The following is a 25,822-nucleotide window of genomic DNA, read 5'->3' on the forward strand; positions in this document are numbered from 1 at the left end:
AAGTCCTATCTGCATGCAGGTCTTGACAGCTTTAGACCAAAAGAGAGTAGCCATCGTAGATCTCAAGTACATGTGTTACTACATATGTAGAAGCTGTGTGCATGTGTGAGAACAGTTGCAATAGGGACAGCCTGTTATTAGGAAGCAGATACACTGAGTTTCAGGTTCATGTTACCAAGAGACTCGAAAAAGTTGAAACTGAGCCTAACCAGGCTGCCAATGGACGCTAATGAAAATTTCCATTTGGAAAGGCTTGATGTTGACTTGGCATGACACCAAACAAGCAGCCTGCTGCAAAATTTTACACCAATTGTATTTCTCCTAATTAAACCCTGTCTGACCTCAGCATTAAGAAACAATTTGTTTCAGGATATAACCAGCACACATAAGCAATTACATTCTGTTTGCCCTATTAGCATTATTTAGCTTCTATGCTTTCCAGTGCTCCTACTGTTGCAAATGCTGCCTGGGAGCCAGAGGTATAGAAAGTGTGGAGTGCTTAAACTTTTTTGTGTGGTAGGGAGAAAAAGAAGGAGAGGAATGGAAGCTTAAATTGAAAATATCTTTTACTCCAGCCATAGGCACCTAGAAGAAGTGATCAGATGGTTCCCTCAAGTTTATTCAGGGACAATGGAAGACAGAAATAAAGTGACTTAAGCAAACCACTGAGAACAAATATGTCAATTGGCTGCAATTTAAAAAAAATAAGCAAATTATATAGTGTCTCTCTTAGCTTCTCATTTTTCATCAAGTTCTCTAGCTTCTGCTTCTCACCAATCAGTTAGAAATATCAGAAAGGACAGACTTCAGTGTCCTGGCTGTGAAACACTAAAACATAACCTACCCCTAGTAGGACACAGGATTCACTTGTCTCTGCCTTTCTGACAGCCAGGGGAAAGTGGCTGTGGGAAGAACAGTGTTTTGGAGGTGGGGGTAAGAGGTGGGACCATACTGCACCTCCAGTGCTGAGGGGCATCTGCAGAAAATTTTCCAGTTTGTTAGCAGTAACTCTCACTGGCAGTTCAGTACCCCTCAGGTATAGAAAGGAGAATTATTTAATACATATGGGATGTGAGGATATAGATATCATCTCTGCATCAAGGCTTCTTCGCAGGCCAGTGCTCTGGAAGACCTGTTTAGCACAGGACAAATCAGTGACAGTTTGGAGATCTTAGCATCTTTAGTCCACAATGGGATGGAGTTAATGCCTAAATTAGACTTTTCTGTGTTTCTTTGCCATTGTGAGACTGAAGAAGACTTTCAAGTGTTCAGATATTCAAGGAACTGACTGGAAAATAGCAGCAAGATGTATTTGTGCCAAGGCCATTAACCCTCCATTCTTGCCAATATCAAATTAAATAAACTGAGAAAACAATTTGCATAACACTTTCACGGCGATATACAGTCAAGGCAACCTTTTGGAAAACCGAGCTTGTGAAGAGGTAGCATAGAGTAGATACAGCTGATGACTACATGGTCAGACCTGCTAGTGACTGAGATCAACCTCAGGAAACAAGCTTCACAGGTCTACGTGTACATGGGCCCTCACATACAGTTGTGTCAGATTCCTGTGGGGCTCATAGGGGCTGTGACAAACTCGTGAGGAGAACAGCCTCCTCCTTTGACCTCTGCTGAAATTTCTAGTAGGTTTTCCTAGTGGTCTTCTAGAAGCTGATGAGATCTGGGAATGTACCAATGTATGTGAACCATTTGAAAGCAGCAAGAGAACAGCAAAAATAGGAACTGTGATTGCTGGAGAATATGGAATCATCTGTTGTGGAAATGTATAGAAGTGATCACTTCCATCACTGCCTTTATCTGCTCAGGCCACAAGGAGGCAAAGGAAGGAGACACTTCCTTATTACAGGCAGCTGAACCATCTACTTGAGCAGAACAGCAGCAGCCTCTTACCGTGGCTTGCTTTCACATGAACTAAGCACATCCAGGAGACATTCCTGTACCAGCTTTGAGTACTGGGTATTTTTTATGTCCATGTGGCAGCAAATGGAGTACCAGGATGTAGGACTCAGGATCCACCATTTGAAGCTCTGAGATGAGAGACAGGACATTGTAAAGCACATCTGGAGTCTGAAATCTTTATGCTGAACAGGCAGAGCTACTTACGGTTGTTTCAGAATTGCTATGGATTAGCTAAAAATGTATATATGGATAATTATCAAAGTATGCTTTAACTCGCGAGGTTCTTTCAGCTCTCAAGAACACATTTAAGGGTGAATAAATACAAATATGAATTTTACACTTTGCCTAACTAGGCTTATTCTTTTCAATGTATTTGCATATTTAAACAACTGACTGTACAGAATATGTTATGCTGTCCCACATACGAGCCCGACAGAGCATGGCTAAATCCTATGTGAACTCTTTGAAAGTATAAAGCTTAATTTTATTTAAGTACCAACTCATGTAGTTGGATTTTCTTTCTTGTTTTGATTTTGTTCCCCCATGTCAGGTCTCATAAGACACAAACCACCCACCCGAATACACTCTACCTTAGCACCTGCAAAGTTAAGAAAAAACCCTACAAAAAGGGAAGATCTCTTTTGGCGCTGTCTGTGAGCAGATACAACATGTTCTTTACAGTCCATTGTGTAAATATGAAAATATGTGGAAATGGAATGTATTTAGGCAAGTTTTAAAATGCATAATATTTATTCAACTCTAATAGCTTCTTATTAGGAGTCAATAGAGTCTATCAACTAAATGGGTATTTCAACCATTTTCAATAGACACATTATTTACTCAATAGACCATAATGATTCTGAAGGAGGCATTAGGGCCTATTATGCAAATCTGTGTGTATTGTAGGTGTATTCAAAAATAGTGAAATTTTGACCCTGGCTGTTCTGCAGATCCTGATGCCATGGCTCTTTAGAAAGCAAATTGTGTAAACCTAGTTTGAATGAAATAGAAAGGTTAGAAGTAGTATAATGGAAATAATAGATTTTTTTGGTTGGGCTACAGAGCAGAGACTATAAAAAAAATTTCAGTTCGGCTTGAAGCAGTCTTTTTCTTCAGCAAAATAATAAAAAAAAGTCTCAGAAGAAACATTTCCTTTCACATGAAATGTTTTCCCTCCTTTTTTACCCAGTAGCTACACAAATAACTTCATTGCATTTTCGGCTGGTTAGAACATTCTCCCAAGAGACCTGCAGTGAATAACCTTCCTGACACTGGATGTGAGAGGGAGGGGTTTGAACGTGACCTTTGCTAAGATGGCAATGCCAGTCACCCAGCACTGCTGTTGGTCAGCCCTCCAATTTCTTTGCAGCTATACTGGTCACAAATTGTTTCAGGCTGACTGAGAACAATTTTTTTTTTTTTAAATAAGTAATTTGCTGCAGAAGAAAACTGTAAAAATGGCCCGTCTGTACTGGCATGGGAAAATTCTAGTAGCACTTGGTAGGTGACCTGATTCAAAATGGATAGATATTAATGAAGATGCTTTATCCAATTTCAGTGAGTTTTACCTCTGTGTTCCTTGTTGCATGCCAGATAGAAAGAGATTTTTTTTCGGGAGATTTATAAACACCCAAGAGGAGACATATAACTAAAAGAGACACTTCTAACTCACATAAAACCACATGAAACTCTCTAATGTTCAGCTGAAAGTGACAAAACAGGTGTTTTCATTCCTACTAAACATTGAAAAAACAATCGTATTTCTGAAAGAAAAAAGAATATAGGTCCATACCCAACAAATTAACATACAGCACTGAACCATGGACTAAGACATCCAGACTAACTCAAAGACCAGAAGTGTAATATCATATAAGGTTGGATAAATTATTTTGCCCTATAGCTTATACAAGTTCCCCAGGTACTGGTTGGATACTGCTTTAATTTGCAGTGTACTAGGAGGTTATTTTGATCTGAAAGGCTCCTTTTTCTTTATTGCTGAAATATTCAAAACCAAACAAACTACCAAATGACTGGGTCTGCTTGTGTCAGGAACAGACACATAATACGTCTGCAGAAAAATAGTGAGTTATATGCAGCAACAACAATGACTAAGTTACATTCTTTATCAGTTTATAAGTATGTCTAACCAGTGTTTTTAAGAAAGGGCACAGTTGCTGGTGAGGTGGATTTTGTGGAAAGAAGCAGCGTTTTGTATGAAATTGTACTGTTTGGAGTTATGTGCACAGAACTAATGGGCATGAATTCTCAGTTATATACAGCTGGTATATTTGGTGAAAACCAGATGGACTCCTGGGCACTCAGACCCTTAATCACATTCTGTTCATCAGAAATTAATTTGCAATTACAGCATGCAGGATGACCAAGATTGAATGAGCATGTTACATTATATTGCATTATATTGTATACTCTTCACAGCCTTCTCTGAAGACTGTACAAGGTGAGTTAGCTACACTGCCACTTACAACTTCCTTAGTTTTAGTAGTGGCAGCAAGTAGTCTTCTTCTCATAATGAAGTTGCTAGGGAACATCAGCCCAGGTCTCCACAAGCTGAGAGCTGCCATTGAGTGTAATATGAGCCAAATGGCCATCCCATGACGGTGTAGCTGGGCAGTTGTTATTGCTGGCCTGGAGCTTACAGGACTGAGCATGAGGCAGGAATGGACAGTGCACAACAAGGATCAACCAGGAATGAGGGTGCAGATTTGAGTATCTTGCCTATCTAGACAAAATAACCCTAATCCTTATCTCTGTTCGTGCTTTCTCATACCAACAACAGTACTTCTTTTTTTTTTTTTTTTTTTTTTGACTTCTAGGGAAAGAATTATAGAAATGAGTTTTGGGGCAGATTAATACCCTGGAGGTGCTTTGGCCCATTACTTTCTTTTAGACCATTTGCCTTTAACTCTCACTTGAGCTACTGTTCCACAAAGTTAATAGCTGCAAATTCTTCAGGGATGGTTTGTTAAATCATGTCCAAGAAAATAAATATAATGAATGAAAGATCTCAGGAGAAAGTCCTGACATTTAAAAAAAAATTTAAATGAGTCTCAGAAGTATCAAGCCATGAAATAGGCAAAGTACTTTAGCAAAAGTGAGATATGTTTTGCAGCAATTAGAGGAGGAGATAAAGTCCTCTCTAGGGGACCACACCTGAGTTCTTGAAAGCTCAACCAAAAGCCAGTTGTGTGCTGCATCCTGGCATCTAACAGGACAGACCTGAACCTGCTCTGCTCGTAACTCCCACTCTTCCAGCATTTCAATGTGCTTCGTCTGCCCCTGAATCAATGGGCTTTGATATGAGGAAGCTGGAGCATAGCTTTGAACTCCACTGAACCCAATTATATCTGGTCATTTCAGAGAGCTGTGGTGGTGTGACTCTGAACTAGGAGGCAGAGAGTTCATGATAGACTTGAGTGCTGCAGCTGCAGCAGCACATTCATCCAGTGCTGTGGTGTTGCAGATTTTACACTCCAGAAAAGAACCGGATATCTGAACTAAGTGATGCACTAATTATATAGGAAGGCATTTTGGCAACTGGTATCTGGTATGTCCTGGGGTTCATGCCTTTTAATTGTCATGGCACAAGTGGTGAGCATTATCTCTGAGAGTTACTGGAGGTGTGCAGGGTGTTTAAATCATTTGCTGAAATGGAGGGAAGTCAGCTTTTTTCCCACTATCAGGATAGGGCATACCTCTTGTCTTTGAAAATGATACTTGCCGTTTAATGCTCAAGAGGGGATGAGCATAGCAGCGACATTAATTTCCTAGAGATACAGGGAATACCACATGAAAATGATATTAGAAAGCAGACTTAGTTTTGCCCATGGCTCGTGCAATTAAAACCTAGCCTGGTGACAGGGTACTACATACAGAGAGAAAGACACCTTTGGGCAGGGGACTAGTGAAGTTTTATGCATCACTAAATCCTACTTAAGCCTTTTTTGCTTGGCTTTATTAAAACCAATTTTGTTACTTGGCTCTGAAAATGCACCAGTGAAATGTTTCTGTAGGCCTTCCCCAGTACTGACAGCTTTCAAATGCTCGCAGCTCATTCTGTTCTCACAGGGACAAAGCCAGTGAATCAGTCCTGATTTCCACCGCATTAAGCAAGAGTGTCTTCTGCCTGATTCTCGTGGCTGCCTGTGATTTCCCTCAAGAAAAGAGGAGAGGACAAAGAAGACCTGCCTTTCCAGCTTTTTCTCAGGTAAAAAAACCAAACAACAACAACAACCAAACCAAACCAAACAAGAAACTGCACCTTCCACATGCACACAGATGTATATTTTAGTCCTCTTTCCCACTAAAAGGAAGTAAAAACTCATGCTAATGTCTAACCCTTCTGCTCTAGAATATATTTCAGTTATTTCAGTTACAGATAAAGCTTTGCTTTGGATACAGAAGAGGGTTTCTGAGACCTGCTCTTGCTTTGTAGTCACATAACTGGAGCTTGGCATTACCCAAATCTCTGGTAAACCCCTATTTTTCTCATGCTTATAGCTACTGTATAAGAAGTTTGGGCTTTTTAGTGGCCCTTTTTGATTGTTGGATATTTTTCAATTTTTCCAAGTATAATTTTAAATGCAGGAAAAATCTTCTTGGGATAGACTGACCAATGCCCATTGGAATTTAAACACACTGATTTGTTATAATGCATGGGATTGAAGTTCTGATTATCTTTTGTACTCCTTGTGAAGAGCTGCTATGAAACAATAGTGAAAAATGAACTTTTCAGTGTTAAAATTGTGTTGAGAATTCTGTGGTAAGAATGGTGAAATTCCCAGGTTTTTAATAATTCTCTTAATCTTGAGAGAATCATAAGACTGAAAAAGTGGAAAGGGATAGATTTTAAAAGTGTATCATGAGAAGAAGACACTCTAAATTTTTAAGCTGTAAAGCTAAGCCAGGTTCTTGGTTATTATTAGCTGAGAGAAAGTTAGTGGAAAGTAATTGTAACAGAATTAAGAGAAAGTATTTCCCCCCAAAAAAATCTCAAAACATCAGAGTGGGAAGCTACTGCTTCTCAAATAGTAGCAGTAGTAATAAAGGTCTCACCTAAGGACTCTATCTTGTTTGGCTTTTAAGAAAACATGAAAGATGTAAAGTTTTAAATTCTAAATAGCATTTAAAGTAAAGACAGCACACAGAAAACAAAACCCGAAAAGTCCCTTTTATTTTTCTTCCAGGAGTTCCAATAAACATCTTCTGAGTGCTCTTCGGATACTAAGGACAATTTTCCTGCCTTAACATCACATCACTAGAAATTAGTTCTGTTATTTTAATAACTGTCTTAAACATTGCTCTTTTGAAGAAATTTCATAAAGAAACAAATGGTGGTATTCATCTAAGAAAAGTGTACAATGGCCAGAAGCAGAAGCCAACTACTAACCGTGTGAAACTGGACTTTGTTAGTGTTTTGTATCTTTCAGGTTACTTACATATTTAAAGATTCCCAAGATCAAGGTCTCAGTTTTTTCGTCAGAAAACCTGAATAAATGTCGTCTACAATACTGCAAATGTGAGGTGGATTTTGGAGCTGGGAAGGTGTTTTATATCTTCTGATATAAGGAAATTAATTTAATTGCTTTAATCAAAGTGAAATACAAACCACAACAAAGTATTAATAACCTCAACCTCAACAGAAAGCCATTTGATCATGTAGAGTGGGATTTCTTCTGAAAATCATGGAGAAACCTCACTCCAGACTAATGTCAGATGGTGAATTTTTCCCTCTGTGATGATATTAATAACATTCAGTATAGCAACAGATTAACTGTCCGGGAGTAGGAAACAGATCTGGTTGGTTTTGTTGGCATTGTTATACTCAAGCTACAGATGCTCTGGTATATTCAGAAATATTCTGAAAGGGAATTGAAGTTTTCTATTCTTTTTTTTTTTTTTTTAATATGCAGGATCAGCCTCAAACATTTGAGCATACAATACTTGTATTGCCCTGTGGGTCTGGAAACGACACATATGGTCCCAGAGAGGTCCATATACTCCAGAATGCTGTAGAGCACGGCATTTTCTAATGAAGATCATCTGTGAATTTTTCATCCATCTATTTCTGCTATGCAGTTGATAAAACCAGTTACAACTCATTCAATTTTCCATCCACCATAGTCAGAGTTGACACAGAGGACAAAACTCCAGTGGGGTGTAAATGCTCTGAAATCAGCACATTAAGGATATCATTTCAGAATGGTTAGCACCAAGAATTCCCACTGAGAACTAAGAGTAAGGATGTTTTTTCATTTAATTGTCTTCTCTGATGCCTGAACAGGCTATGAAGTACCAAGGTCTTATGAAAATATAAGCTTCAGGTTCTAGACTGGGAGCATATACTGTGGGGGATCTTGTTTCATTCCATATAATTATGTGAGAAGGACTTTTAGTTTCCCATCTATAAGCAAGGTGTATCTTCACTAAATTCTCAGCTTTCTTCTCAGTCTGTACCTGGACTCACAAACACTCTTTTGTTTGCAATAGGTAAAAAGGAAAAATATTGTGGGTAGTCTTCTTCAGGTCATTACTGTAAATGTAAATAGAACAATTCTGTTGCAAAACTGATTACTCTTCTTGGTTTATTGTCATGATCACTTTGCCTTCAAATTCATCAAAATACATTACCTATAACTCATTAATTGCTTGCCAATGACTGCTTGGAGGTCTCATGTGGTCTTATTTCTTTTAAACAAACTTCTTCATCTACAGAAAGGGGTGAGGAGGTAGCTGTTGCCCTTCTCCTTCTGTCAGGATTTGTCTCTCTTGTTGGTAGTAGAGATTCAGAACCATGTTAAGGCAATGTTAGTGGTGGTGATTTCCTTCCCAAGGCACCTCTCATTCTCTTTGGTGGCTTTATTTTTGTGTTGTGTGTTTGGTTTTTTTTGTTTGTTTGTTTTGTTTTGGTTTTTTGTTTTTGTGTTTTTTGTTTTGTTTTGTTTTGTTTTTTGTTTTTTGTTTTTTTTTGTAGCAACAGAGCAGTTTCACCCCTGACTTCAGGTGTGCTGTTTGAATACCACTTTTCCAAACCCTCTGTGGTTCAAATGAATTAATCCATGCCTGACACTTGCACACAAGCACTCTGGAAATACATTATTTAAAGCATTCTTTCCTTGGTGTTTCAGAAATAGAGGTGTAAACTTACTTTAGAGACTTGAGAAAAAAAAAAAATCCTTTGCTCTCATAGGAAGAAGCGGAAGGCCAACCTCTGAGCCACGCGTACCCCCAGAGGGCCCATGCACCCGGAGAGGTGAGAATTACTGGAGATAATATTGCCACCTCCCTCTCGGCATCTGAGGATCATGAAGCCACTGAGGCATGCTGTGCTGACGCTTGGCTGCTACAGTCACCGGATTGAGAGTGTGATATTACCAGAGCAACCACACATCACACCTTCTGCTGGGCTGGGGGGTGGGACCCCCCTTAAAAGTTTTATCGGGTCCATTCAAGATTTATGAGGCTTCTGTGACTTCTACTGTTGTCCACTTGATCAGCTGCTCATGGTGGAGAACAAATGAGAAGGCCAAAAAGCACACCATACAGTAAACATGTTTTGAAGGGCATTGTCAAGGTCTGGTGTCTAGATATTCAGTGTAAAGAGGAGAGCTGCCTGGATCTCATTTGGATTTTCATCCTTTGTGATTTTTCCTTCTCCCAGAAATGTTTCTCTGAAGGGTGCCCATTTGAAGGAAGGTATGAAGTAGAGCACTTTTGAGGACCAAGACTCCTTATCTTTCAAAGATCTAAAAATCTACAGTTTTCCAAGCCAAAGTCTTGGCATTTCAAGAATTTTTCAAAATATGAGTCTGTGAAGCCTCTCAAAAGATGGGCTTTTCACTCCATTACAGAATGAAAACAAGTATGAAAGCTTATGAACTGGAATTGCTGGTCTCCAGATAGCAGTACATGATGAGTATTTACCTTACAAAAGAACAGATAAATAGTCCAGAATATTGCAATAGCAATCCCAAGTAGAGCTGTAAAACCAATGTAGAGTGGATGTGCTGTAGCAGAATGGTGACAAACTGCAGTAGTTTAAGGGCAGCATCTGTGTGTGCGGCGGTGTGTAGTACAGATCCAGTCGCTGTGTCACACACAAACGGTACTTCTCGTTGGAGCCACGTCTCTGTAAAGCAATAGAAAAGAGCTGAGCTTGTTGAAGCATGGGATGTAAGAACATCTGCCCTTCAAAATGACAGTAATGCATCAGGTAAATGGAGGTGAGCTTGAGCCGCATGCTGCATCTGACATAATTGAAGGTGATGGAAAAGTACTGCTGTTGTAATGGGGAGATATAGTTTAATATATCTATCACAAAGAATGCTTTTGTAAGAGGAGTGGAGCAGGAAATAAAGATGCACTAGATTTGTACCAGCAACAGAATTTCCCAATATGTATTCTGCAGCTTTCAGACACTTGGTAGCACCTGCTGCAAAATGACTGTTATCTCTGGGCATGTTTGAAATGTTAAGCTACACTTCCATGGATTGTGTCAGGTTACATCTCATCCAAGGGACAAATCATGCAGAATGGCTTAGCTCTCCAGCTCCTTAAATGAAATTGTTGAGTAACCATCAGGACAGTATGAGAAGTGACAGACACACCTGAGAGACAAGATTCTCGTCTCCTGTCTTAGACCCCCATCCTGTTCTCATACAAAAGCCTCCTCCTCAGACTCTAGAAGAAATGGTTTAAATAAAACAAGGTCTGCATCAAAATATTAAATGGAATATGCAAAATAAGAATAATAAAATAGGAGTGACCCAAGTAACAGAGTTTCATGAGGAGAATGTAAAGCACACACACAAAAAACCCCAAAACAGATCAGGGCAGGCAAATGACTGAACAGATTGCAATTTAGATAGAATAAATGCACTAAGACCAGCAAGAAACCCATTTAAATATTCAAGCTGAGAAAGAACCAAGGCATGCACTGGAGTTTTAGTTGCCTCAGTCATTAACCAAGCACAGATTTTAAAGATGTTCAATAAATGGAATTGACAAGTCTTCACAACACAATTAATATGGGAATGAAATGACAAATCAGAGTAAAAGGTTACACCCAATTGCTATGCTGCAGCAGAAGAAATTTTATGTGGTGATCTTTCTTCAGGGAAAAGAAAGAAAAAATAAATAAATGGGAAGGAGGCAAGTTAAGGCACAGAGCCTGTGTAAAACTTATGCCTTATCCATGTTATTAGAAATAAAAGATTAGCAAACATCCACTGGGAGATGTCACTGAAACAATGCAAGACATGAGGAAAAGGATCATCGAAAGAATCAAGGGCCAGCACAAACTGACTGGAGATTTCAATGTAAAAAGCAGCAGTTCCACTATGAACACAGAGAGATCCCAAGCCCCTGGGTGAAATGCTTGCTCTCGTGCCATGGCTGATGTGCTATAGGACAAGCAAACCTTGACACCTTTCTGTCCAGGAGGGAAGGACTTGATGGTAACCAGGCAAAGCCTGTGGTGAATCAGCTCTGCTCTTGACAGCTTTTGTATCCTTCTCAAGCTAAAAGCTCCTGAAGATGGCTTGCTGCGTGGTCTCTGGTCCTTCCCCCCTTCCAGCAGCAGATGCATTAAAGTCTGTGGTGTCCCTCAGACTTGCTTGGGAATTGTTGGCTCCCTCCTGGTGGGTGGGGGCCAGTGCCATGAAGAACTGTGGTGCATCAGAGCTTCGGCAATGGCATGAGCAACTCGTGGCTGCAAACACAAGGGTTCTTGGCTGAAGCCTGCTGTGAGAGAGCGGAAGTCTTGCAAGAAGAGTTGGCCATGTGCTGTGGAGTCAGAGCAGACAGATGAGCAGGGCTTAGATGTTGGGCTCTCTAGGCTGGCAGAGCTGGGAATTCCTGAATGAGAATAACAGTCTGTGCTGATGCTTTCACTTTTATTGTATTCAGGAAAATGGGACTTGGGTGAAATTTTTCCTCCCTTTTAGTGGGGACGGGGGGGTAAGTAAACAAGATTATTTTAAGATTATACCAAGAGTACAATTGACTTATGCTGCTGATTTCTTATGCTAATGAAACAATTCTGCAAGGCTTTGAAACTTTGGTTAATCATTCAGCCAAAATTGCTACTCTATTTTAATAATAATGACATCTATTGATGATTTTGTTCTGGATTCACTAATCCAATCAGAAATGCCTTCTCTGTAGTTGCTTTGTACTCTTTTTTTTTTTTTTTTTTTTAATATAAAAATAATTGGAAAAGCCTCAATAAATAGATTACAGGAACAGAGAGGATTTCCATTACCACGCGAGTTCTTCCTCTTTCAGCATTTGCATGATGATAATTTAGTAGCAGAATATAATTAGGCCAACTAGGGAAAAGTGTATGGCTTTGTGTTATGTGATATTACCTTGATTTGCCAATACCACGAGTGCACAAATGGACCCACAAAGCTGATTTCACAATCCAGAATGGACACTGGCACAGGTGTTACATCAGGACCTTTCGTGAATAGAAATGCATGTCTTAGAACTGTTCCAGGCTCTTTTTCTCCTCAAAAGGGAGAGATGAACTAAGGTCAGCTGTTTGGTTGGTGTTGGTTTTTGTTTTTTTGTTTTTTCCTAGTAGTTTTACAGACAGGATTATTTGCAATCCAGTTTTCTGGAAAGAACCAGTTTGTGCTCAGCAATTTAAAAGTTCTCTGATCGTTTTCCTTTCAAAACCACTGTGCTGCTTTCTGCATGCAGCCCTCTGCCCTTGCTTCTCCTGGTGCTGTGGACACTACCTTCTCCTGTTAGGATTGTCTGGGTTCCAGCTGCTACAGCCTTATGGATACCTTCTGCTGACCCTTTCATCTCAGTATAATAGATGGGGAGACTTTACTTGAAAAAAGAAAGACCTGACCAGAAAAAATGTGCAGTCTAACTCTTAGTGTTCAGATACAGAAGGTATCTGTCAGGCAGTTCAGGATGAAATAGTATAATAACCATTTGGAAACAACAGAAAGGCGTCATTTGTGCTATGACTGCCTGACCTTGTTCTCCCCTTCCATTTCCCTTCAAACTGTCATTTATACATCTACTATGTCCCTGTTACACACAAGGTGCATCCCTGTGTTCCTGTCACCTCTGCCTTTCCTTCCAGGCTCCAGGTACAAAACACTGCTTTTGAATTGATAGAGCAACAAATACATCTGGAGAGCTGGTCTTTTCCAGATAAGAGACAGACAAGCTGTGCTGTGGATGTAGAAAGGTGAAGATTACTACACCGTTGCCACATACAGCAGGAAAATGCAGATACAAGGAAATGTAGGGACAGCTGTCATTTTCCTGTTGCTTATTTCTATAGTTTTCACACTACTGAACCCTTTTTTCAAGGGAACACTATTTTGTAATAATTTAGTCTCATGAGCTGTATTTCTCAACCAGACAAATTTCTGCTATATTCATTCAATAAGATTATTTGATTATTTACAAGAACTGTAACAAGTACTATTCATTTCACAGATTGTGACTGTAGCATCCACTCAATTGATAATGTTGGAGTGGGAAAAATAATTTGGTCAGATGGCACAAGAACTGATCATATTTACATGGAACAACTTAGTCAAGAGGTTTCTGGAAGGGTAAAGTTATTATTTTTATAGGCAGATGATATGGAGTGGTGATGGCAGTAAGGTAGGTAGCACACAAGAGCTTTTTTTCACTTTGCTTTTATGATAGCTTATAGTTTTGTGGGACATAATTTCATACAGGCAATATTCTAGTCATATGAGTCTCTGTTAGGTTGCCAAAGAAGTTGTATTCTAGCAGTCTTTCCTTTTCTCGTGCATGCAGGGAAAGTTGAGCTCTGCTTTACAAAAGAGTGATTTTCAACTCCTTGCAAAACCATCTCCCATCCTCCAGTGTTGTTTAGAGGCGAATACAGCTAGTGAAACAAAAATGTTTTGCTTGCCATCCACTGATCTGTGCTCCTGTCCATAGTGACCAGTGTCATGATTCTACTTCTGTCCATCTCTGCAGTGCAGTAGCCCTTCCTCTCTCGTCGGTCTTCATGCTTTCCACCCTCACTCCCTGCTGCTGTTCCTGGAAAACCCTTGTGTCTCATGGCTACCCTGTGGTGCCTGCTGCTCTTCACAGAATCACAGAATGGTTGGGATTGGAAGGAACCTCTGGAGGACATCTAGTCCAACACCTTTGCTAAAGCAGGTTCACCTGGAGCAGGTTGCACAGGGATGCAACCAGGCAGTTTTTTAATATCTCCAGAGAAGAAGACTCCACAACCCCTCTGGGCAACCTGTTCCAGTGCTCTGTCACCCTCAAAGTAAAGAAGTTTCTCCTCATATTCTTCCTCCTATCTAGCAGAGAGCAGAAGCAGAGGTGCAGTTGGAGCATGGTTGGGTCACATGTTTCCCCCTTTCCCTGCTGAGCTCCCAGAGGAGCAGACGATTGCTCACACACTTGTGTGAAAAAGAGGCACAAGGTAAGCTGAGGGGACTGCAGCAGTGATTGCTGGCTCTGCCACGTCCCACAGCTCCCAGGCTGCCCAGGTCCAGGCTTCTGCAAGGTGCTGGGCAAAGCAGTGGAGAGATGATCTTTTCTCCTCAGCATGTACAGAGGCTTGTGCCAGTAGCTTCATGCTTATTTTTTTTTTACTATAGCCACTAAAAGTAATATTAAAAAGGAAAAAATGGCTCATAATAACTTCTGGTTGCTTACTCTCACTGTCTTCTTTAGGGTACGTCTATATGTGTGCCAGTTGCATCAATTAAATAGCAACCAATCCAAGTACATTTACAGTCTGCCTTTGAAATGCCAGCCCCATACTGTCTTACCAATTAAGGATAAGCAGATTAATGGGATGCATTGTTCTCTTGGGTTAACTCCACCATGTTGTCATTAGGTGGATATGCCCTCATGAATCCAAGTCTTCTATGAAAGAAAAACAAAGTGCGCACTCAAAAAGTAGGGCAATTTCTATTTAGCAGAACAAAATGAGAGGAAAAAAAGAGAAGAGTCTCCTCCCTCCCACTTTTTTATTTCAGTTGTTGTTTAATTGTTTCTTCGACCCAGTGGTTTAGTGATTTCACATATATTTAATTAACAGAGAAATGGATAGGGCACACTGAAAAACAGGAAAGGAAGATCAAATAGACAAATGATCTCTCTAAGTTCACAGTTCTTAAAACAGATGTTCACCTCCGCTGGCTATGGTATATCATTATCTCCAGGAATCCTGAAGAGAAAGCAAAATCCTTCATTACTTGTAGGAAATACAGAGCAGGCTTACAGGGCTAAACAGATATGCCAGCCCATTGCATCAGATCCCCCCTTGCTGCTGTTGTGTTACTCACAGGTCAAGAAGTGTGTGTGTCTGGGGAAGAGTGAGTCTACAGATAGACATTTCAGATGTCTGTGCAATGAGAGACTATGAAGATATGATGAAGAGGTGGTGTCTAGAGCAGAAGCAACCGAAGGGGTGGGAGCTTGGGACACTTCCTCCCTTACTTATTTGGTACAACGGCAAGGTGGCAATCATCTCTTACTTGATTTTTGGACAGAATCAGCTTATTCTCGGTGTGGAGCTGCCTATTCCCTGCTTGGCTATTCACTAAAGCTGCCTGAGCATTCTGACTCAAAGGTTAGTTAGTGTGTACATTGGAAAAACATGTTGCCCTTTGCTTTCTTTTCTCTTTTCTTACTATACATTTTGCAGACATAATTAGGTAAAATGCCAATCCTCCTGTCCTGGAGAGATATATAAAGACACAGAAGAAGTCTTCCTCTGCAGTCAAATCTGCGTGCACAAATGCATGTGCAGACTGCCCATTTTGTCTAACTCCCTGGATCTTGCATCTGGTTTCCCCACCTGTGGGACAAGAAATGCTATGTTCTGCTGGGTAAACAGTTGTGATGGCAACCATGAAAGAGCCCCTTGGAAAATGTGGCCTGAACAGTTTGATTACTTGTGCCCTCGATTTAGCTCATCTTGTGATTATGCTTTATCGCTCTTACTGTCTCCCCTAACTTTTAATCATGGTTACGTATTTCCAATTCAGCTGCCATTTCTGATTTCAAGTGTATTAAAGAAGTATTCAGATTCCAAGATAATAAAAAAGTGAGGATTTGCTAGGCAGGAGGCACTAAAGGGACCCTCTTTCCCCTCTGGCTTCCACCCTCCCCCCTTGCATCAGAGCCCTGGTAGTGGAAAAAAGATGTTGAAATCAATATAAGAATAAATTGCCACGTGGTCCTTATTGTGGAGGCAAGGTTTCTACAGAAAATCCTTGTAATCAGAAAAGAGGGAAGATGAGATTAAACTGATTAAACTGAGAAAGTCAAAAAAGGACAACTTGAAAGATTAGCTCGAGGACGACTGAAAAGCATAATCCTCCATGCATGTTAAGTAGAACAGTCCCTCTCTGTTATCAGCCCCTTCATCTGGTGACCTTCTGTTGCATTAGCACAGAGCTACTTGATCCAAAGCAAATAGTGAAAATTGAAAAGCCAGAATGCCAGTGATTACAACAGGTATCAATATTACAGCAGTGATGGTTTGTTATCATTAGGGAGCTCCTTCAGAGCTCATTCTGGAAGCTAAAGGAACAGAAAATAACAAGACATTACACTTGTGGCAGGCAATAGAAAAAAAGACCTTGTGTTACAATGGAAAAACCTTTTTCATCTGCTTCCACCTCTAAAATTACAGCAGCAGAGCAAGAAAAGAGATGGGGGAAGCAGTACGGGAAGCTCATCTGTGTTCTTGTCTCAGGGAACAATTGAGCCTCAGTGGGTTGCACACAGCCGGCACGTGTTATGCTTTTCTTCTGGAGTGAGAGAAAACAAAAGGCCTGTGTCAGTTTTACTGGTTCAGTGATTTTTTTGCCTTACACACACAGCTTCATGGCAAATCTGTTCCCATGCATTTCCAGCAGCAGCAATATTGGCTCCTCTGCTGCCCAGCCAGAAGCTCTACAGCTCCATGTTGCAGGGCTGCGTTTCCAAGCTCAGCATGGTGCAGTTCAGGGGCAGCATCTCCTCTCTTCTGCTTTGGAGATGTGGGAAAGCCTGGAAGAAAAAAACAAATCTGCTCTAGCTGAGGGTTGTTCAGCCCAGATACATCACATCTGCCATCTTAACTAATAAAGTAAGACACACATTTAGTGCTCTGGAAATGTACCTAGCATCACATTAGTATAAGGACCCCCAGGGAAGTGGTGGATTCCCCAGCATTGGAGAATTTAAAGATTTGGCTGGACAGGTGCTGGCCACCTGTGTTGTCCAGGCCGCATTTTTGCCAAGAAAGGTTGAAACAAATGATGTTTGAGGTCACTTCCAACCTGGTATTTTATGATTCTATGAAAGTCTGCTGTGGTATTCATCTGTGTTGTAATGTTGCTGATGTAAAAGAAGTATGACTCTGAATCATTAAAATGTTTTGACTGAATCCTATATTTGTCACTGAGTTGCTGTTTGATTTGTTCAACCTACTGCAACTCAGTTCTTCTGATTCGCCTGCTGCCTTTTGTTGGTCTCTCTTAGTTAAACACCATGTTCTGTGGAGGTCAGAATTGTTTCTTACTGGGCACTTGGCAAGTGGTTATGGGAATGCAACTCCATTTGGAAATTGACAAAAATACTGTGGTCAACCCACACTAATGGAAAAAATAAAAATAATATATATTCTTAAGTAATTTTTCGTAATTTTTAAAAACGCCAAATACCATTTCACATTGAAAGAGCACAAAGCATTAGCTTGACAACATCAGGCTGAAACATTTTGAAAAATCTGAGGAGAAAAAGGCCCTGCTACTAGCGTAATTCCATTCAGCTCCAAGATCCAGAGAATAGACCCATTTCTGGCAAGATTCTTTACTATTCATTTGAAATACCTTATCTGCATGTAGCACTAATGTCAGTGTTGCGGTTTAACCTGGCAGGCAGCTAAACAGCACGCAGTCATTTGCTCACTCTTCCCACAGTGAGTCGGGGGAGAGAACTGGCAAAAAGGGAAAACCGTGACCTGAGATAAAGAGACTTTAATAAGACAGAAAAGGAACAAAAATAATGACAACAACAACAACAATAATAATAGAATATATAAAACAAGTGATGCACAATATAATTGCTCACCTCTTGCTGAGTGACACCCAGCCAATGCCTGAGCAGCAGTTCCCATATGACATGGAATTTCCTTTTAATCAGCTGGGGTCAACTATCCTGGCTGTGTCTCCTCCCATCTTCTTGTGGACCTCCAGCCTCCTCGTTGGCAGGCCAGTATGAGAAGCTGAAAAGTCTTTGACTTAGTGTAAGCACTGCTCAGCAACAACTAAAACATCAGTGTGTTATCAACATTACTCTCATCTTAAATCTGAAACACAGCACTATACCGCTACCAGGAAGAAAATTAACTCTGTCCCAGCTGAAACCAGGACAATCAGGAGGGGAAATTGATTGCTATAGTCTTACCTTACCTTTCTTTAGCAGACAAGAAAGGATCCTGCAACACTTTTGCTCAGACAGGTTTTGGCCTTCTGTCAGTAGGCTCTGTCAAACCTAGTTTAGGCAGAAAGGAGCAGTACTGTTGCCTTGGGAGAGCTCCTGCTTCTGCCATGCCTGAATTTGTCCTCAGTTGCTTGAGTCCCAATGAAAAGAGGTTTTCAGTTCAGGAGGTAAAGGGATTCATTAGATCTCATTCCCAGAAATGTCTACCTGATTGAGAAAAATCCCTTCAGGGGTAATGCTTATAAGCAGGAGGAGGCTGAGGGGCTGAGAAATGACCCATTTTGAAGTTTATCTAATTAGTTTCAAATATATACGTTGGGTGTTTTGCTAGATAGATTAGCGTAATTAACTTAGCACACCTATTCATGCTAAGAATGTCAGAAAATGAGAGAAAACAGAGAGGCTCAGAAAAAGAACCAGCAGCTCAGCCTGTTGACTGCCCTGACACATGAGTAATTGTGGTACAAGGGAAAGAGAGAAGGCTGGAAAAGCACAGGGTGAGAGGAGGTGCTCCAAAAATAAAATATTGACAGCTGACCTACAAATAAACTGAGAGTGATCCACCTTGGCCCAAACTCCCTACACAGAAGTACTACAGAAAAATCATCCTGTGTGCATGCAGTCACTGCATAAGGGCAGCATCCTTCATACACCAGCAATTAGATCTGATGTATCCATCATAAGCTCTGTATCTTTAATTTTGTGTCTGTTACTGAGCCATATTTAAAATGGGTGAAAGGATTTTTCTTTATCTTGAAAGTGTTTCTTCTGGGTTACTATTGTATTGTTTAGTTATAGCTTTTTCCTGATCTGTTGACAAATCAGATCCCACGTGTCTCCTGAGATCAGTTATAAACTCCCCCAAAAAACAGTAGATAGCTATGAAATAGCTTTTTCTGAGAAATTAAAAAAAAAAAAAAAAAGAAAAAGAGAGAAAAAAAAAAGAAAAATAAGAAAAAAAAGAAAAAGGAAGAAAGAAAAAAAAAAGAATAGTATAGGTGGGGGCAGATTCTTTATTCGTAAGCAGTTTTTATAAAGGGGTCATTGTTCAGGTACGCATCTGCTGTGAAATATATTAGGAGACTGGAGAAAAGAACAGCATTGCCAAGTAGGCCTGAGAGCAATCAATGATTTCTTTTTAAAAAAATTAGTGCTCCAGTTGTGCAGTTTGTTCCACTCATTGCAAAACTGGGGCCTGAGGCCAGACTGCCTCACTCTCCGTGCATCATGCAAAATCCAGTGGCAGCTGAAGCTACTCACCCACCTTGTTGAACACTGTCTTTGCTCCTAACTCACACTGTCTCCATACCCCCATTCTGTAGAATTAGCTGAGTTTCCAGCTAATGGCATTTCTAAGTGTATCAAGTGTGCAACGTTAATTTCCCCAGCATCTCATTGACTCTTTAGTCAATATTGCTGTGATCCTTTCAGAACAACTCTCCCGTTTGAAGTATTGTAAATGAGTTTAATCACTGGAATGACCTGGTTTCTAGCAGGGTTGTGCACCATTGGTAACAGTGAAGTCACCAGGTGATCAGCACTCCCTCTGCCTGTTGATTCACCAGAGCTTTGAGTCATGCCTGCAGATTTTAAACCCTAAATTAAAACACCCTTGAGGGTGTTCAAAACTGGCAACATTTTTCCAGTAGCTTATTTTTGAGTTGGAAAACTCTGATATATTTTTTTTTAAAAAAATCTGATTTTTTCATGTGAAAAATGTCAATTGTGATTTTTTTTTTTTTCATGAAAGAGTATCTAAGGTCTAAGCATCAGAGAGTGATCATACTTGGACAAACTGCTTTGGTTTGTGAAATGTATCTGATTTAATTCAGTGTGTAATTTATAACAGAACATAATTATCATTACAGCTTCCTCTTATCTTTCCATAATGTGAAACTGAAAGAGGGAAAATCAGGACCCAATATTTTTATTTTAATAAAATTGATTGGTTGTGATTCACCTGAAGTCATGGTTCTGTTTTTTTGTTGTTTTTTTTTTTTTTTTAATAATGTTATGTCCAAAATACCTTATTTTGCCCCAGAATGTGATGCTTCCAGATAGTTTGAAACCTCCAAGTGCCAACCAGCTTTATCTGCCTGCTTGTGCTAAAGTAATTTTACAGGTAGATGAACTTTCTCCCTTTGTTGACTTTTTTTTTTTTTTTCTGCTGCTTAAAAGGCAAACATTTGTCCTTGAGTCATAGCAGAGGGCAATCAAATGGATTGGAGATCAGTGTTCTGTGCCTAGCCTTTATTTTTGGCAGAGAAAGTAGAGAGAGATGTATTCTGACATCCGTGGCATGTGGTGGCTGGTGAATTTTCAGATTCACAGCCACATTCCTTCCTCATATGTGCTCCTCTGACTACTGGCACCCTCCACATGGGGAAAGCGGGTTCATCTTGGCTACAGAAGAGGGATATTTGTTCTGAAGAAGTGGATTGGTATAAAGATTTTTGTATGCACACCGATGAGAGAAGAACTCAGAAAGAGATGGCAGAAGGAAAAAAGAAGAAGAAAGTACCTAGGAATTCAGTGACTGGAAAGATAAATAGAAGTCCAGACTCTGTAATCATGTGTGCATTTTAAGCCTGTGAGAAATTTCTGGGAGGTGGCATGAGAGCGAGCTAGACGGCTCACACCAAAAACCAGGCTGCTTACACTGCCAGCTCATGGCTTAGTGCCAGGTTCCCATCCAGCTGCCATGGCCACTGTGCCCTGCAGGTTACCTTTGCTGTTACACATCTGGATGGGTGTTAGTACTTTCTTGGTTAAATCCTCTTTGGTTCCTCAAAGGTTCTGGCTCAGGACATGGTCTTGATTTTGGAAGTGAATGAGAACTGTCATTTTTAGTGAACTTTCAGACTCCCTACTTGGTGCCATCTATTTAAGACATTACAGAAAACCTCTCAGCGTGAATGTGGCATTTTAAGATTCTTGTCTGTTGGTGCACTATGTCTATTGTTGAAACGTAAGGTCTTTGGCTAAACACTAGGAAATGTAGCCTTAAGCAATAAACAGGACATTTAAAAAAAAGGTAACTGCTGAGAAAGTAGCATTGAACCAAAGATAAGGTGCGGAGTTCATGTTCTAAGGAAGCTGGTGAGGAAGAGCATCTTTCTACAACAGCTACTTGCTTTTTAGGACATGTGGGCAAACAGGGTATATTTGGCATGTCCTGATGTTCTTGATGCATAGACAACTCACAGAAACTGACTGACCTTCATAAACACACAAACTGAATTCGTATAGATTTTTACTTGACTTGCTGGAGGTAGACGATAAAAGATCTTCCTTTATCATCAGTCCAGTTCCCCGCTAGTGCTGCCTTTCATAGCCTTTCATAAATGGATCAAGTCTCCCTCTTAAGTCTTGTCCCTCCTACACCAGCAGGAAACTTGCTTGAGAACCATTCCGATAATGCTCAGAAATCTTCTCATTTACTGCATATATCTCCTCATGTCTAGGCTATTTCTCTTTTAGCTGACACTTTCCCCAGGCTACTGAGGTACATGTTTCTCCTCTTTCCATCCACTTGCAGATGGAGTGCTTGTTTGCTCCCAGCCTTCTGAACAGACGCTTGAATCTGAGTTTTTCACATTTCAAGTGAATATCAGCAGGATGGTACCATTAGAGGTCTGAGCTGAAGCTTTCTTCAATTTTAGCTGTTGAAACACTCAAATTGTGAAACATTCAAGCATATAAAGAAATCAGCTTTATAGTTCCATGCTTAATGCAGTCAGGTGAAACACAGGAGAAACAGACATAAGCCCCACTGCCCTATTTGTCATTTAGCTACCTGTAAAGTAGATTAAAATATCTTCTGAATAGCAGAGATCTGGTGATTAGGCTCTGTGAAAGAGAGCGTGGTCGGAGCTTCCAACGACATTTCCAAATGAATCCAGTGCCGATGTTGTAGGAAACAGTATGTCTCTGCATCATTATGGTCCCACAATCTTTCCCAATGAACAGTTCCCTATGAATATGCTGTAATAATGCACTTCTCAGGACTCTCGGGGGTCACAAACACCCTCAGCAGAGCTGATGCTTGGCTCATGGGAGGAGATAATACAGCCATAAAGCCCAGAATATTGTCTTCCTCAGAAAATTTCTTTCATTTCTTTTCCAATTCTCAGATATTTCCTTAGAGTCTTCAGTGTGGATGGAATAGTGCGATGAAGGCACACGAATTGTCTACCACAAGAAAAAAGTTTGCTTATTTGGAGGGAAAATTATTATTTTGGACACACGGAAGACTCTTCGGGTTTTATGTGTTAAGAAAGCTTTTCATGTTCTTTACTCTCTATTGAGCTGGTTCTATTGGTTCAGTTTAAATGCTAATGCAGAGCTGCTTTGTCTCTGCCAGTGTTGAATCTACAAGCCATCAGCAAGTAGGTATGAACAACTTATTGCAGTGTCTTTCCACAAAACTGTGTTTTTTCTATGGCTTTTTTCCTTATAAAAAAAAAAAAAATTCCAACTCTATCAACAGCTTTTGTTTACTTTTTCATCTGATTTGTGATTTTTATTCCTGATATATGGTTGATAGAAAACCTTATAAGCAAAAGCTACCAAAAAAAACTCTTTAAAATATACACTGTGTGACAAAACTGTCCCACTTCTATTTTATTTGACTGAGCATTACATTCTTGCATGTTTTTTCACTTTTTTCTCCTTTTGCAAAATTGAAGGGGTCAGCCTTTCACAGTCTGCCAGGTGATCAAGAGGCACCTGCTCCCTCAGGTCAACCCGAAACACTGAGAGGAAATCAGAATTAGATATTTGGAATTATTATTCCAGTTTGGATCATATTGACATTGGCTGTATTACATCATAAAACCTCAGGCAGCAAATGGAAATAGCACAGGCTCAGCTCAAAACCATCTTGAGCCCCTTTTCTCTTCTGCTTCGTACCCCTCCTCAAGACTCATCCCTGCCATGATGTCTGTCAGGCAATTATGGAAGGCTTCACTGAGCGTCAGGGCGTGTCCACTTTTTTAACTTCCATCGTTAAAAATGTCCAGATTTCAGCATGCATCCACCCTAAACAGGGTGAGGAGAGCATGAGAAAGCTGTTGCTTGGGACCAATACCTTGTGTCCAAACCAACTCCTTTGCTCTGTATGCTTGCTTCCCAGCAAGGTCCAGGCTGTGGGAGAATGCTGCCTCCTCTCCTCCAGCCTTTGCCATCCTGATTCAAGAAGCAGCAAGTAGAGGAGAAAACACGGTCAGTGGTGGGAGAGGCAGTGCCCAGCCTTACGAAAGGGGTGCTGCATCCAGCTGCCCCTCAAAGCCCACCCCATGGGGATATAAGTGGGGTACGGATGCGCTCCTTCCCAACCAACCCACACCCCTGACAGACTTGGAGCTCTGCAGTGCGGCATGAACCCACCACAGGCAGCTGCTGCAGGCAGTGAAAGGACCTGCAGTTCCTACCGCAGAACCTGGGAAGGCCAGACAGGCTCCTGCTGTCTCCAAGGACACAGGGCTGGCGGTGGCCAGCTGTGACCAAGGCTGGCACCCCAGGAGCTGGGAGCACCTCCTCACCTGCTCTCTACCCTCTGTAGTAGGAACAGTCAATCTGTCTTTTCAAGGTCTTTCTCTAACTCTCAGCTCCTCTACTTCCTCCTGTGCCTCTCTTATTTTGGGAGCAGCCTGGTTTTGGTACCGTTGGCTTTGCCTGTGTTTTTGAGAAGTTTTGTGTCATCTGTCTGTGTAGCAGAAGCTGCAGGTGGATGCACTGATGCCAGCAGGAGCTGTGCCAGTCCCTTCCTAATGCAGCACGAGAGCTGTAGTACTGATGCTGAAGGAGTTAGTAATGTTGTCAGTCACTCCTTGTTTAACTCAGTTTGAAATGAGCTGAGTAAAACTGAAGAATGGCCTAATAGTTAACTGCAATTTGGCTGAATGTCAGACAGTGCCTTTGGGTCTGTAGAAATTTGCGGTGATTAAACCACCTTCTTAAGGAACCTGTTTTGCTAAGTGTTTTGAATCCATGTTTTTAATGTCACTTTGGTATAGAGTATGAGTACAGGGCACAAGATGGAGTCAGTGTTGTTCTTTGGAATCAACGACCTATGTACATGTAAAATACTGAATGATGGACTACTGACTCCTAGATCCATGACATGTCTAACAAAGGTGGGCATGAAAAATACTCTCTTCCATGATTGAAGAGAATGATTCCAAAGTAACACACAGACAATCACACTTACCAAAACAGGTAAATGATTTTGGTAACTTACTGGATGTTAATATCTGCACTGACTAGAAGTTGAGGATTAATGATCCTTTGCTATTAAAACCCCTCAAAATATAAAACAATTGGAGCCTTTGAGGGAATGCAAACTGTAATTGCTGATCTTTGGCCTGGAAGATTTTCTCTCGTTTTTTGTTTGCTAGCCTCAGTGATGTCTTGCAGTCTGGAAGTAGATTTTTCCCAGTTGTTCCCAAACTCCAAAGTAAGAGGGATCTTCTGCATTTTTGAAGGAATATATGATTTGAACCACTCTGCAGGTGTGTTAGCTGTTATGTGACATGCACTCCCACAGTTTGCAGCTATGAAGATAACATGAAGGGCCTGGTAGAACTGGTGCTGATTCACTGTCCCTTTTAACAGATGTCCATAAAATTTCCTAGCTGATATAAAAGAAAAAAAACAGGCCTCAGTAAATTTTTCTTGCAGACGTCTGTAAAATTTACCTAAATGGCTCTAGGCTGGACCTTCATCTCATGTAATATAAAGTAGTTCATCAGAGGGTTATGGATTTATAGTAGCTGAGGATGTTTTCCAATGCTATAAAACTGCATTCTTCAACCCCAAAGTTGCCACGGTAGTTTTTATCACCTTACTCTACAAATAAGTCCTTGTAGTTGCTACACTGGATAAAGTTGCAACTTTACACGAGGTGCTTGCAAAAGATATAAAGATCAGAAGGTATTTCCAGATGCTTACAAATGAGTAAGTGCAAGAATAATGGAGTTGCTGCAGTTATTACTGATGTGTGCAAATGTGACCAGGACCCTCAGTTCTGGACTGGGCCCTGCTGTGTTAGCTGTCATTCAATACCAGAACAAAAAGAAAATTTGGACACTCATTTGGACAGAGACCACATTTTATATTATCTGTTCTGGAGAAATGCATGAGCATAAATAAAGGCAAGTCATCAAATACACCATTTGCACACAGCTACTGTGTGTACCGTGCATGCTGCAGGCTGGATAAGTGTGCGCTATTTACTGTCAGCACGGGTCCGTCTAGATTGCAAGGGGTTCTGTCGAGTGCAGATGTAGCCAGGGAGAACCTTGTGTTTGTGCAAGATGCTTATTGACACTAATTAAATATTTTCTTTATTTGGAAAGCAGACAATTCATGGCTACCTGTATCCCCATATTTACACAAATAGTTTATTAGAAACCTCTTACAT

The 25,822-nt window shown here is 40.6% G+C and overlaps 1 long non-coding RNA gene across 1 annotated transcript; it reads right to left on the minus strand.

Moving 5' to 3' along the window:
• Positions 1-12,334: 12,334 nt before the first annotated feature.
• Positions 12,335-19,816, minus strand: LOC110362799 (uncharacterized). The gene is made up of 3 exons (XR_010471423.1): positions 18,369-19,816; positions 18,028-18,181; positions 12,335-16,962 (listed from the first exon to the last, which is right to left on the minus strand). It is a non-coding gene; the product is annotated as an uncharacterized LOC110362799 (long non-coding RNA).
• Between the last annotated feature and the right edge of the window lie 6,006 nt (positions 19,817-25,822).

This window comes from Columba livia, chromosome 3 (assembly GCF_036013475.1).
Source record: "Columba livia isolate bColLiv1 breed racing homer chromosome 3, bColLiv1.pat.W.v2, whole genome shotgun sequence".
Taxonomy (NCBI): Eukaryota; Metazoa; Chordata; class Aves; order Columbiformes; family Columbidae; genus Columba; species Columba livia.